General features: G+C 41.5%; 1 pseudogene; it reads right to left on the reverse strand.

The window, feature by feature from the left end:
* Nucleotides 1-6,533: 6,533 nt before the first annotated feature.
* On the reverse strand, nucleotides 6,534-7,120 carry LOC101658640 (annotated as a pseudogene).
* Between the last annotated feature and the right edge of the window lie 4,612 nt (nucleotides 7,121-11,732).

Below are 11,732 nucleotides of genomic sequence, written 5' to 3' on the forward strand. Positions count from 1 at the left end.
ATAGAGCAGGTGGAGATGTACAGCCCAGAGTGCTCCAATTCACATCACACAGGTGCCTCTTCCACCCAGGCACAAAGTCAACCCCTTCAACAGAGGTTCTGGTAGAAAGAAGGGCTGTTCCATTGAGCAGCCACTTAATCTGAAGGCTGCCATCTACTGGCGGGTGGTATCTACTGGCCCTATTGGTGTGTAGCTAATGTTGCTACTGCATCTTGATTTGGAGTTCTTAAGTGATGAGAACTGGTCCTTTCTTTCCACTTCCTTCCCAGAAGCATCCTATTTTATGACTCAGTGTGCTCCTTTGATTTCATAATTTATACAATGTTTAAGTCTTGGAGTTAGAAGAGATCTTAGAAGAGTCCATTGTTCGTGAGCCATTAACACTTTAGTATAAATTAACTTTTTTTAAAAACTACCATTGGTTCAGAAGTTGAGCTGAAATTCCAGAAAGATGACAACTGGGTTACCTTGCCCCACTCCCATCTTTTGACTTCTTTAGTACTCAGTTCGTTCGTTGAATTTGGCTATCTGGTTGAGAAACACAATCTTAGCTGTGCAGAGAAAAAGATCACAGGGCATTTCCACTTGACAGGAGAGAGCTGTGGGCATTTTCAAAATACATCCATCTGTCCATTGGCCTCACTTACTCCATCAAATCTCACTTATACCCTTCTCTGAAACTCTGAGACCAAATGCAGCTCCTTCTGGACAGTTTTCCTGTCTCCGTGACCCTCCATCTCCAGATCCTTCCACCAGTCTTCTCTCTCCCTTCTAATAAAAAGTACAAACCTCTTTTCCATCTTCTTATGCACATTTTCTGTGTGGTGCATTTTCTCCACTGTTATATCTGACCTCCCATGCTGGCCTGTGTCCTTCTTGAAGATTCTCTGGCTGCTCTTACTCGGTATCGCATCATCGCACTAAGTATGAGTTTCCGCATTGGTCACCCAGCTAGAAAGGTCTATTGGTTAGAGCCCACAAAGGGGTGAATGATGAGTGAGAGTCTTTGTGAAGTTCAGAACCACTCTAGGTCCCCATCTACATGTGTCTGTGTTTGAGTTGCAACAACTGGTTTATCAACTGTACTATTGTGTCCCTGAAGAGACAGGAAGCTTTTCCGGGGGATGGTCAGGCAAAGATTGCTTGAAGATAATCAATTTCCAGATTCTCAAGATCATACCCTTTCCTAAAATTGATCTGCCTGACAATGCAGGCAGGCAGGCTAGGGGAGCCAGGCTGGTTCTCTTGTCCTACCTGCCCCTTCTCGAAAGCCCTGCTTCTATTTTCCAGAAAAGAAGAGGGAAAAAATCATTAATGCTCATTCATCCTCAGCCTTACAACGGTGCATTAGGGCTAGTGTAAAAACCTCCATGGCATCTAACAAACAAACTAAACATATTAATGAAAGCAGCTTGACGCAGTGAGCTATGTAATATGGTTCTGATAGTCACAGTCCTTGGCTAGATTGGCTGGAACCAGGCAGATTCAGTGCATCTGCTCTCTTCTCGATGGACCTGGGAGAAGATGCTGGTAGGATGATATGGTTCAGTTGTGAAAGATTATTAACAGGGCCAACTGTGATTATAAAAACTTGGAACTCTGATGACAGGATCGGCCAATTGGCCATATGGTTGGGTATAAAACAAGCCACAGCAGAAGCAGGAAGTGTGGGAATTTTACTACCGGCAAGGAAGAAGGGTGAGGTGCGTCCTCTGGACTCTGAGATCTCTGTGTGCTGAACCTCCTAGATCCAGGAGACAACGTTGTGACCCCAGAGGAAGGGCAGAGAATTTGCACCAGAGACAGAACCAGTACAAAGGCCAAGGAGTGGGCTTCCCAGCCCATGGAGCTAGTAAAGCTGAGTGCCTTGAGGCAAGAGGCTTGCTTTCAGAGTGAGATGCCTTCGGGTACTCAGCCAGATTTGTTGACTCATGGAGCTAGACTGGGGCTTATGGTGGACAGTTCTCTTGGCATTTACCAACAGCGCTAAAAGAGCTTTCTAACATTGTCCAAGTAGTTTCTGATCTTAAATGGTAACCAGTTAGCCTCTCTCATAAGACCTGTAATGATGAGAACTGCCTGAGTTCTGTGTGGTCATTGTACTGATTCCTGTACAGACAGACTCCATCAACAGTTACAGCCTCAGCACCTCACAGGGGCAGTTCTACTCTGGCCTAAAGGTTCACTATGAGCAGGCATCAACTCAATGGCAGGGAGTGAACACAGAGCCCTGGTGGCAGAGTGGTCATGGGTTGGGCTGCTAATGACAAGGTCAGCGATTTGCAAGCACCAGGTGATCAGAGGGAGAAAGATGAGGCTTTCTGTTCCGTAAAGAGTAAAGCGTTTCCGTCTCGGAAGCCCTCGGCGGGGGTAGCGTAGGGTAGGGGTGGGGGTGGGGTGGGCCACTCTGAGTTGGCATCGATTTAAGGCAGTGAGTTTGGTTCGGGTTTTGGTATTGCTATCTAGTTTCAATTAAAAACGTTTGTCATGGGGACATACATTAACATAGTGATTTAGATGAAAATGAGGACGGCATTGTTTGGTTTTGACAGAAAATTATTCTGATTGATTAGTTTCACAATGGTGACTGGCTTCAACCATTAGACCACATTTTGGATAGTTTACACATTCATAAATGGAGCGAATTAAATCTACAGCCCGTAACATTTTGACAACAATGAAAGTGAAGTACATGCAATCATAAAATCATTTTATAAAAATATTTTGATAAATATTAGTGAAATGAACATTTACATTGCTTGAACCCTTTCTGAATATATAAAATCAGCAAGGCACTTCTCTAAGGAGCCCTGGTTATGTGTTGGGCTAACTCCAGGGTCTGCCGTTCAAACCCACCAGCTTCTCTGAGAGAGAAAGATGAGGCTTTCTGCTTCCTCGAGGAGTTATGGCCTCAGGGACCCTGTATAAATAAGGTCGCTGTTGACTGGGATTGACTCCATTAGTGGCAGTGAGCTTGGTTTTGGTCTAAGAGAGAGAGAGCGACAAGAATCACTAAGGTACGTTGACAGATCTTGGGAAAGCCTTTTCAGTGAGTTCCCAGAAACAGGGAAAGTGGCTGACTGCAAACACCGGCTAACATATATTTATAATTCAGTTGTTTTCCAAGTCTTTGCTTTCAACGATATCAGCAACAAATCCTAATCGAGTTGTCAGCTGATTATTAAAAATAATTCCTGATGATAGAGCAGTCTGATTGTTTTGGCTCCGATATGAGAAAAGAGTTAAGAGATTTAAATCAGATTGCTATAATAAACGTCATCCAAACTCATTTAAGTGAACAGTTTCTCAGCATTATTTCCATAAAAATGAAAATGGATGTTGCCGTCTAATTCTAATAACAAGTAATATGATGCGTGCTTACATAAAGTAATTTAAAATAAAAGCATTTTACATATACGGTCAACTGCTTTTTGAGAAGGGTGCCAAGATTTTTCCAGTGGGGAAAGGAGAGTCTCTTCAGAAAAGGATGCCAGGAAACTGCAGTCACATGCAAAACAAAGAAGCCGCATCCATACGTTACGCCAGCTACAAAAATGAACTCAAAACGGATCCAAGATCTAAATCTAAGACCTAAAATATGAAACCCCTAGATAAGAACATAAGCAAAAGCTTTGTGATGTTGGACGTAACAATGGATTCTTTAGTAGAACACCCAAAACACTAACAAGAGCAATACAAAGAAGGTAAGTTGAACTTTATAAACATTTAGAACTTGTTGCACCAAGGAACACTTTCAACAGTGTGAAAAGACCACCTATAGAGTGAAAGCAACTATTTATAAATCACATATCTGGTCAAAGAGATCAGAGCCCAGAATATAAAGAACTCTTATAAGTCAACAACAGAAACAATTTAATGGGCAAAGGACATGAATAGACACATCACCAAAAAAGATAAGCCAATGGCAATACGCACACGAAAAGATGCTCACCATCCTTAGTCATGGATAAATGCAGACCCGAAACACCATGAGATATCACTTAACACCTAAAGGGATTGGTATCATTAAGGGGGAAACTAGGTGCGTGGCAGGGAGTATGAAGTGTTGGCAAGGATGTGGAGAAATTAGACTGGTGGCCTCGCGGTTTTGCATTGGGCTGCTGGCCACAAGGTCAACAGTTTGAAACCATCAGGAGAAAGATGAAGCTTTCTACTCGAAAGAGTGACAGTCTCAGAAACCCACAGGGACAGTGGTCCCCTGTTCTATCTACAGTGAGTTTGGCTTGGTTTTTGGCTTCATGCATTGCTGGTGGGAATGCAAAATAGTGCTGCTACTGTGGAAAATAGTTTAGCAGTTCCTCCAAATGTTAAAAATAGTATCTTGTCTGCCATCGAGTAGCTTCCAATTCAGCCGTCCTATATAGAGCTGCTGAATAGGTTCAAACTGCGGACTTTTAAATTAGCAGCGGGACCACCAGGGCTCCTTAGTATAACCTATGACCCAGCCATTCGACTCTGAGACAGCTGCTCAAAAGAATGGAAAACAGAACTTGCACCGACACCTCTACACCAAGGTTCATTGCACAATGTGAACCAGGGTTCACAAGGGTCAAGAAGTGGCACCAAGTAAACCAAAGGTGGTATGCATACACGCTGCAGTATACAGCCATCCAAAAGACTGAACACTGCCGCATGGAGGAACCTTGAAGCCATCATGCTCAGGGAACTGTCAGGCACAAAAGGACACCTGTGGTAGGCTTTGACTGACTCCAACAGTGCCGCCAGGATGCCATGTACGCAGTGCCTAGAAGAAGACAATCCATAGAGACGAACAGAACGGATGCTACCAGGTCTGGTGGAGGACCGAATGGGACGTTCCGGTTCACGGTGGACCAGGTTTCTGTCCAGGATGCTACGAGCGACCTGGAAGTAGTCGTGACAGTCCCACAACCCTGGGAACGTGCCGCTGAACTGCACACCCAGAACTGTTGGCCGTAGCGCAGTTTGTTATGCGTATTTTAACACAATAAATGGGACATTTAAAAAAATGAAAGCATTGTTCATATCATTAGGAGATACATTTATTTAAAAAATCAACTTTAGCTGACTTTTTTTTTTACTTTGAGAAAACAGCACATTCATAGGCAGTCATGAGAAAGGGGAGGAAGACCCTGTGTTCTCCACTCACATCTGACCCCCCCAGAGTACGACATCATACCCGAGTGGGCTTATCCACCGTCACCATGGTGAGAGCAGGCAGCGACTTCTGCGGTACACAGGTTGCTATGAGTCAGAATCGACTCAACGGCCCATACGAATGGCAACAACACCCAAGATATGGATCTTTGTGCATTCTAGTTCATTTTTTATGACTTCACATTTGCCGAGGTTCATGCTTCATATATTCCATTTTCTGATTCGTAATCATCTGTGTGTATTCTTGACTTTTGTCAAGAATGCTGTCATGTAATATGTGTCCGTTGGCGTTAGACTTACTTTGCTCAGCATAGTATCTTCTAGATTGGTCCATATCATATTTTTGCAGTCTCATTAACTTTGTTTACATTCCATTGTACAGATGTACTCCAGTTTCTTTACCCGTTCATCCGTTGATGGGCACTGATCTTATTTCCATCGCTTGGCTATTGTGAATCATGCTGCAGTGAACATGGCTGAGTCTCTGTCTGTCTGTGTAGCTTCTTTTTCTTGATCGGTAGTATCCCATGGCATGGATATACAACAGTTTATTTAGCCATTTGCTCATTGAAGGACATCTGGGTTGTTTCCATTTTTTAGTTATTACACATGAAGCTCTTACAGGTTTTCGCGTGAACATAAACTTTTCTCTAGAATAAAAACCTTGGAGTTCAATTACGAAGTCATAGGGTAATTATATTTCATTTCTAAAGAAAACATTTTTCAGAGCGGCCGTGTCACTTTATATTCCCCTAGAAATGTCTGAGTGATCTAGTTTTTTGGAATCCTTTAGTTTTTCACCTTTTTTTTCACATTATTGAAAATAGGCTTTGAATTTTAGAAAAGCCTCAAATCTATAGAAATTTGCCAAAATCGTACAGATAATTCCACCTACTACCCAATCTCCCCGGTTGTCAGTGTCTTACATCACTTTGACGCGATGTACCAACGTTGGTGCAGTACGAGGACATGATTAATGTCTTTTCTCTGTTCAAAGACTCTCTCTCTAGGGTCCCACTTTATGTTTACTCTTCATGTCTCCTCAGCCTCTCCTGGTCTGGGATAGCGTCTAAGATGGTCCTTGCTTGTTTTTGATAACTTGAACAGTTTTAGGGAGCATTAGTCAGGGAATTTTGTAGACGATCCTGCGATTTGAGTTCGTTTGATGTTTTTTGCGTGGTCAGACAGGGGATATGGATGTTTTTTGTTTTTGTTTTAAGTTTCCCTGGAGAAAAAAAGGTCCTAGTGCTTTTATTAATATTGGTGGCAAATACAGAGTCATGAGGGAAAAGTGATTTTTTGCTTGGTCTTCTGGGGCTGTTTGTACACTGGCAGTCCTGGGAGCTGACATCCTAACCTGCCAGTTCTGGGACCGACTAGTGGTCCCCACCTCCCAGCAGACTCAGTTCAGGATTTGCTTCTGTTACATCTCACCAGTAAGGAAGCAGCAAGGGCAGGGACAGAGCTTCTTCTCCAACAGAGGCCACAGGTGTGAGAGGAGAAATTCATTCCCCTTTGGCGACCAATGTAGTCCATCTGATAAGTAGGAAGAGAAATCCTGATGGTCCTCCTGCATCAGGGTCCACAGGTCAAGTAATCAGTAATCAGTCCCGCAGTCTTGAGCTGCTTGTAAACAGGCTTTGACATATTCACCAGTGACCAAGTTTAGGCGATTTAATTTGCAACCTTGTAGGATGCACTCCTTTTCCCACGCCGTCTCACAAAGCGGCGGTGGCGTGATGAGGATCACTCTGTTCGCCGGGATGTCCACAGACTTCAGGTACTGCACCATGCTCTTGAGATTGTGCAGGTACTCCTCCAGCAGGGTGTGTTGCTCCGGATTCTCGTCTTTTAAAGCACTGTCATTGGCACCGAAGAAAACCGTAACTGTTGCAGGGCGGTCCAGACCGCTCCCAACGATTCTCGGGAGAATGATTTTGGCCCATCTGGTATTGTAGCCTGAAAACCATAAAAGTGAAGTGTCATTCCATCACATCAGGTCCAGGGTAGATGCAGTCAACTAGACTTATCACTCATGATGTTAACCTTGACTGCCAGACTAAGGTTGTGGTGCCCGCCACTATGGTCCAGAGTCCAGAGTTACAGTAGCTTCAGGGGGCCTTATTATTGGGGAGGCCTTATGTTCAGAGAGGTCTTATTTTCAGGGGGATGCCTTATATTTCAGTGAGAGGCAAAACTGCAAGTAGGTCTTATTTTCGGGGGATGTCTTACTTCCGGGGAAACATGGTAGGTTTCTCTAGTGTAAAATTACCACCCCACCCATTTCTACAGTCGACTCCTCAGAACGTAGTTACTAAGTTTAGCAAGTACAGTCCACGTTTACGGCATTGAGAATAGAATTCCAGCTCCTTGATGGGAGTGTATCTATAGGAATTATTTGGATTTTTCTACACAGGAGATTCAATTATTTTTTATTTTAGCCGTTTTGATAGGCATGTAATGGTATCCCGATGTGGTTATAATTTGCCTTTCTCTAAAGGCTAATGAGGCTGAGTATCTTTCACATGCTCACTTATCACCTGTATATCCTCTTTGGATGTATTTTTCATGTTTTCAGTCCATTTTGTAAATGAATGCTAGATTTTTTTTACTGTTTTTACTGAGATTTGAGTGTTTTCTATATTTTTGATCCTTTGTTGGGTATTAGTTTTGCAAACATTTTCTCCCACTTGATACCTTAATTCTTCATTCTTTTAATTAAAATTTTTTTTCTGGCAGCGCAGATTTTTAAATTTAGCTTATTTTCCTTTTATAGATTACACATTTGGTGTCAACTCTAAGAACTCTTTTCCTAGCCCAAATTGCTAAGACTTTCTTGTCTTAAAATATATAGAGACATGTACATTTAAGCTTGCGATTCACTTTTGTTATGTCAAAAACTCATTTTTAAAATCTTTAGATGTCTAATTGCTCCAGTATCATCTTTCCTCCATTAAGTTGCTTTTTCAACTTTGTCAAAAACAATTCGGCATATTTGTGTGGGTCTGCTTCAGAATTCTGTATTGCGTTCCATTTATCTCTCTGCCTAGTTCTCCCCCAATAGAACCGTCTTGATTACTCTAGCTATAAAAGTCTTCAAATCAGATAGACTAACTAGTCTGACTTTATTTTTCAAACTTATTTTAGCTATTGCCTTCCCATGTACATTTTAGAATGATTGTTATATCTATGAAAAGTCTTGCTGAGGTTTCCATAAAAATTGTATTAAATATATAGATCAACTTGAGGTGAAATGCTATCTTTACTATGTTGAATCTTTTAATCCATTAATACAGTATGTCTCTCCATTTGTTAGTTGTCATTGAATCATTTTTTTAAACAATGTAAAATTTCCAGCATGTAAGTACTATACATGCTTTGCTAGATTTATGTATACATATTTCATTTTTTCTTGAATGTATGTAAATATTATTGTGTTTTAATTTCAGGACCCATCTGTTCATTGCTAATGCAGTCATGCACCACAAAAGGTCCGTTCAGATGTCTTCTAACCGCATTTATATCTGTGGTTCCAACTGCCAGAAAGCTTTATTACACTAAACATTCAGGATACATACAATAGCTCATAATAACAAATGGGTGGTGCTTTGTGATATGTAGGAAAACATTATTATTACCACATTATCATGTTTAAAATGTTTTATCTGGAAGTACTTCTTTAATGTGTTTTAGCATAGAAAGGTTCATGATATAATTTATACTATGACAAACAGCTAAGTCTATCTGATACTAGCTGTGAACAATATCTAACTGTCCCAATTTACATACAAATTGAGCTTAAAGACAGATTTCGGAGTGGAACTCGTTTGTAATGTAGAGATTGCTTGCTATGTCTAATATGGTGTTTGCACAACGTCCACATGCCATAGCGTCCTATTTCACAGAATGTATTGTGTATATTAAGTGACGCATGACTATATATGGAAATACAATGTATCTTTTAAATGTTTATCTCATCGCCTACAACCTTTCTGAATGAACTATTTCTAAAAGTTTTTTCATAGGGTTACTGGGTTTTCATCACATCATCTGCCAATAGAGATAACCGAATATTTTCCTCTCCTTTCTTGTCTTGTAGCCCTGGCTAGAGCTTCCCGCACACTGTGGATTACGAGTAGGAAGAGTGGATAGTCGTGCCCAGTTCTGGATCGCAGGTGGAAAGAATTCAATCTTCCACTATGAAGTATAAGGCGAACTATAATGCTGTAGCTTCCAGGTTAAGGACGTGGGTGGTAGAAGTGGTTTGCAATCAGCTGCCAATACAAAGGTTGGTGGTTCAACCTCATCCAGTCGCTCTTGTGTTTGTGTTTTAAAACTTGTCATTGTAAGTCGGGTGAAAATAGAACGGATATTCAGCTTTATAATTAAACAATCATACATTCATTCATTGTGATCCCTTCAACGTAACATCGCATATCCCACTCCCTCCCTGTGTTTCCTGTTTCCTTCCTCCTTCTGAACTTTGCCCTTCAGTAAATGCTGCCCTTTAAATCGCCCATGGTTGGTTGTTTTAAGGTTTCCATACCTTACTAGTGTTATGTCCCCCTTTACAGACCTGTCTATTATTTTGCTGAAAATTGAGCCTTGGGTGTGAATTCATTTCTAAGCCTGAAGGCTGATTAAGGACCATAGTCTCCGGGGTTCCAGCAGTCTCCATCTGATCAGTAAGCCTGATCTCTTCTACACTCTTTCCAAGCCATTCCTAGTGGGAGCCAGCTACCAGCTGGCTCTTCTGGTCTCAGAGTGGTGGACGCTGGTGCGTGTGGTCCCTCAGCCCATTGGACTAATTCGTTTCCATCTAGCTTTGGGATTTCTTTACTCTTCCTTCCTCTAGAAGGGGAGAGATCAATCATCGCATCTTAGATGGCCATCAACAAGCCTTTTTAAGACCCCAGCCTTCAAAGAAAGGGGTGTTTGGAAGAGAGACGTGGCGGTCTGCTTCTGTAAAGCAAGACAATTGCATGGCGCAGTTCCACTGTGCCTACTCACCGAGGCCCCGTGAGGCACGGTCGTCTAGCTGGCACCGGACAATAACACTCATGAAGTTAGGGACCCGAGCTCACTGCCAGAGAGTCCATTCTAACTCATGGTGACTTGATCGGGCAGAGAAGAACTTCTCCTTATGGTTTCTGAGGTTGAATTTTTACAGGAGCGGACAGCCTCGTCTTTTCTTGTGAAGCAGCTGGCGGATTTGAACTGCTGATCTTTCAGTTAGGAGCCCCGTGTTTAGCCCAACACTGTGCCACTGGGGCTCCTGAAATATAGGATAGTCCACGCTATTCCTCGGTAGCTCATGGCCTATTTAGGAATTTGGTTTTATATTTTTCTGTTATCTTTCTGCTATTTTTTTTCCTTAAAAATTTTGTCAGATGCTTTCTCTGCATGGATTGATATGTCCATGCAATTTTTCTCCTTGTTAATATGGCTGCTTACATCGTTTGATGTTCAACGATTAAGCTTGTCTTGCATCCTTGGAATAAATGTCACTAGGTCATGGTGTAGTTTAAAAAATATATATGCATTGCCGAATTTTATTTGCTATATTTCAAGTAAGTATTTGTTTATCTTTTAAAGAGATTATGTAGGAATTGTGTCGACTGTCCTTTAAAGGTTGGGTAGAATTCTTCAGTGAAATCGCCTGTACCTGGAGATTTATTTTTGTGTGTGCGAATTATGACAGTACACATTCCATTCTTCATAGCCACATGTCTATTCAGGTTAGCTATGTCATATCGGATATGTTGGTGACTTGGGAAAATATCGATCTATTTCATCTAAGTTGTCAGATTGACATACATGTTCTCTTACTATTGTTTTATCATTTTCAGCATCTCTAGGTGTATCCCCAATTTCATTCCGGATATTGGCAATGCATGACTTCCTCTTTTTCCTTTGTCAGTCTTGCTGGAAGTTTGTCGGTTTTATTGATCTTTCTGGAGACCCAGCTAGCTCGTTGTTTGACCACCGTTCTCTCCTGTTTCTCATTTCCTTATTTCTGCTCTTATCTCTATCATTTGCCCCCTTCTGCTTATCTTGGCTTTTATTCTTCCTTCTCTCGGTTGCTGTGGGTGGAGCTTAGGTTATTAATAGGAGGCTTGTCTTCTTTTGTCTTGCAGCGATTTAACGCTGTCCACATTGCTCGCCGCATTGCTGAGCTGGGTCCCACAGGTTTTGATTTGCTGTATTTCCATTTCCTTCCAGTTCAGAGTATTTTTGGATTTCCCTTGAGACATCTTCTCTAACTCCTGGGTTATTTAGAAATACAGTTTGGTTTTCTTAATATCTTCCTGTTACTGATTCTAAGTGTAATTCCATTGTGGTCATCAGAAAACACGTTCTGTGTGACTTCACTTCTTTTCAATATGTTTAGGTTTGTTTTGCTTCCCAGGATACAGTCTATATTGGTGTTTTAAAATGTTTAATTATATCTTTATGAAAATGTATAGTTTATATTGTTTTGATCACTTTTGTGATCCTAATCACAACTGTCATTTCAAATTAATGCAGAATAACAATCTTAACAACTGCAGCATAATGGGTTTAGGAAATTAAGA

The sequence above is a fragment of the Echinops telfairi genome, unplaced genomic scaffold (genome assembly GCF_000313985.2).
Source record: "Echinops telfairi isolate 266 unplaced genomic scaffold, ASM31398v2 ScPeMD7_7479;HRSCAF=8517, whole genome shotgun sequence".
Lineage (NCBI taxonomy): Eukaryota > Metazoa > Chordata > Mammalia > Afrosoricida > Tenrecidae > Echinops > Echinops telfairi.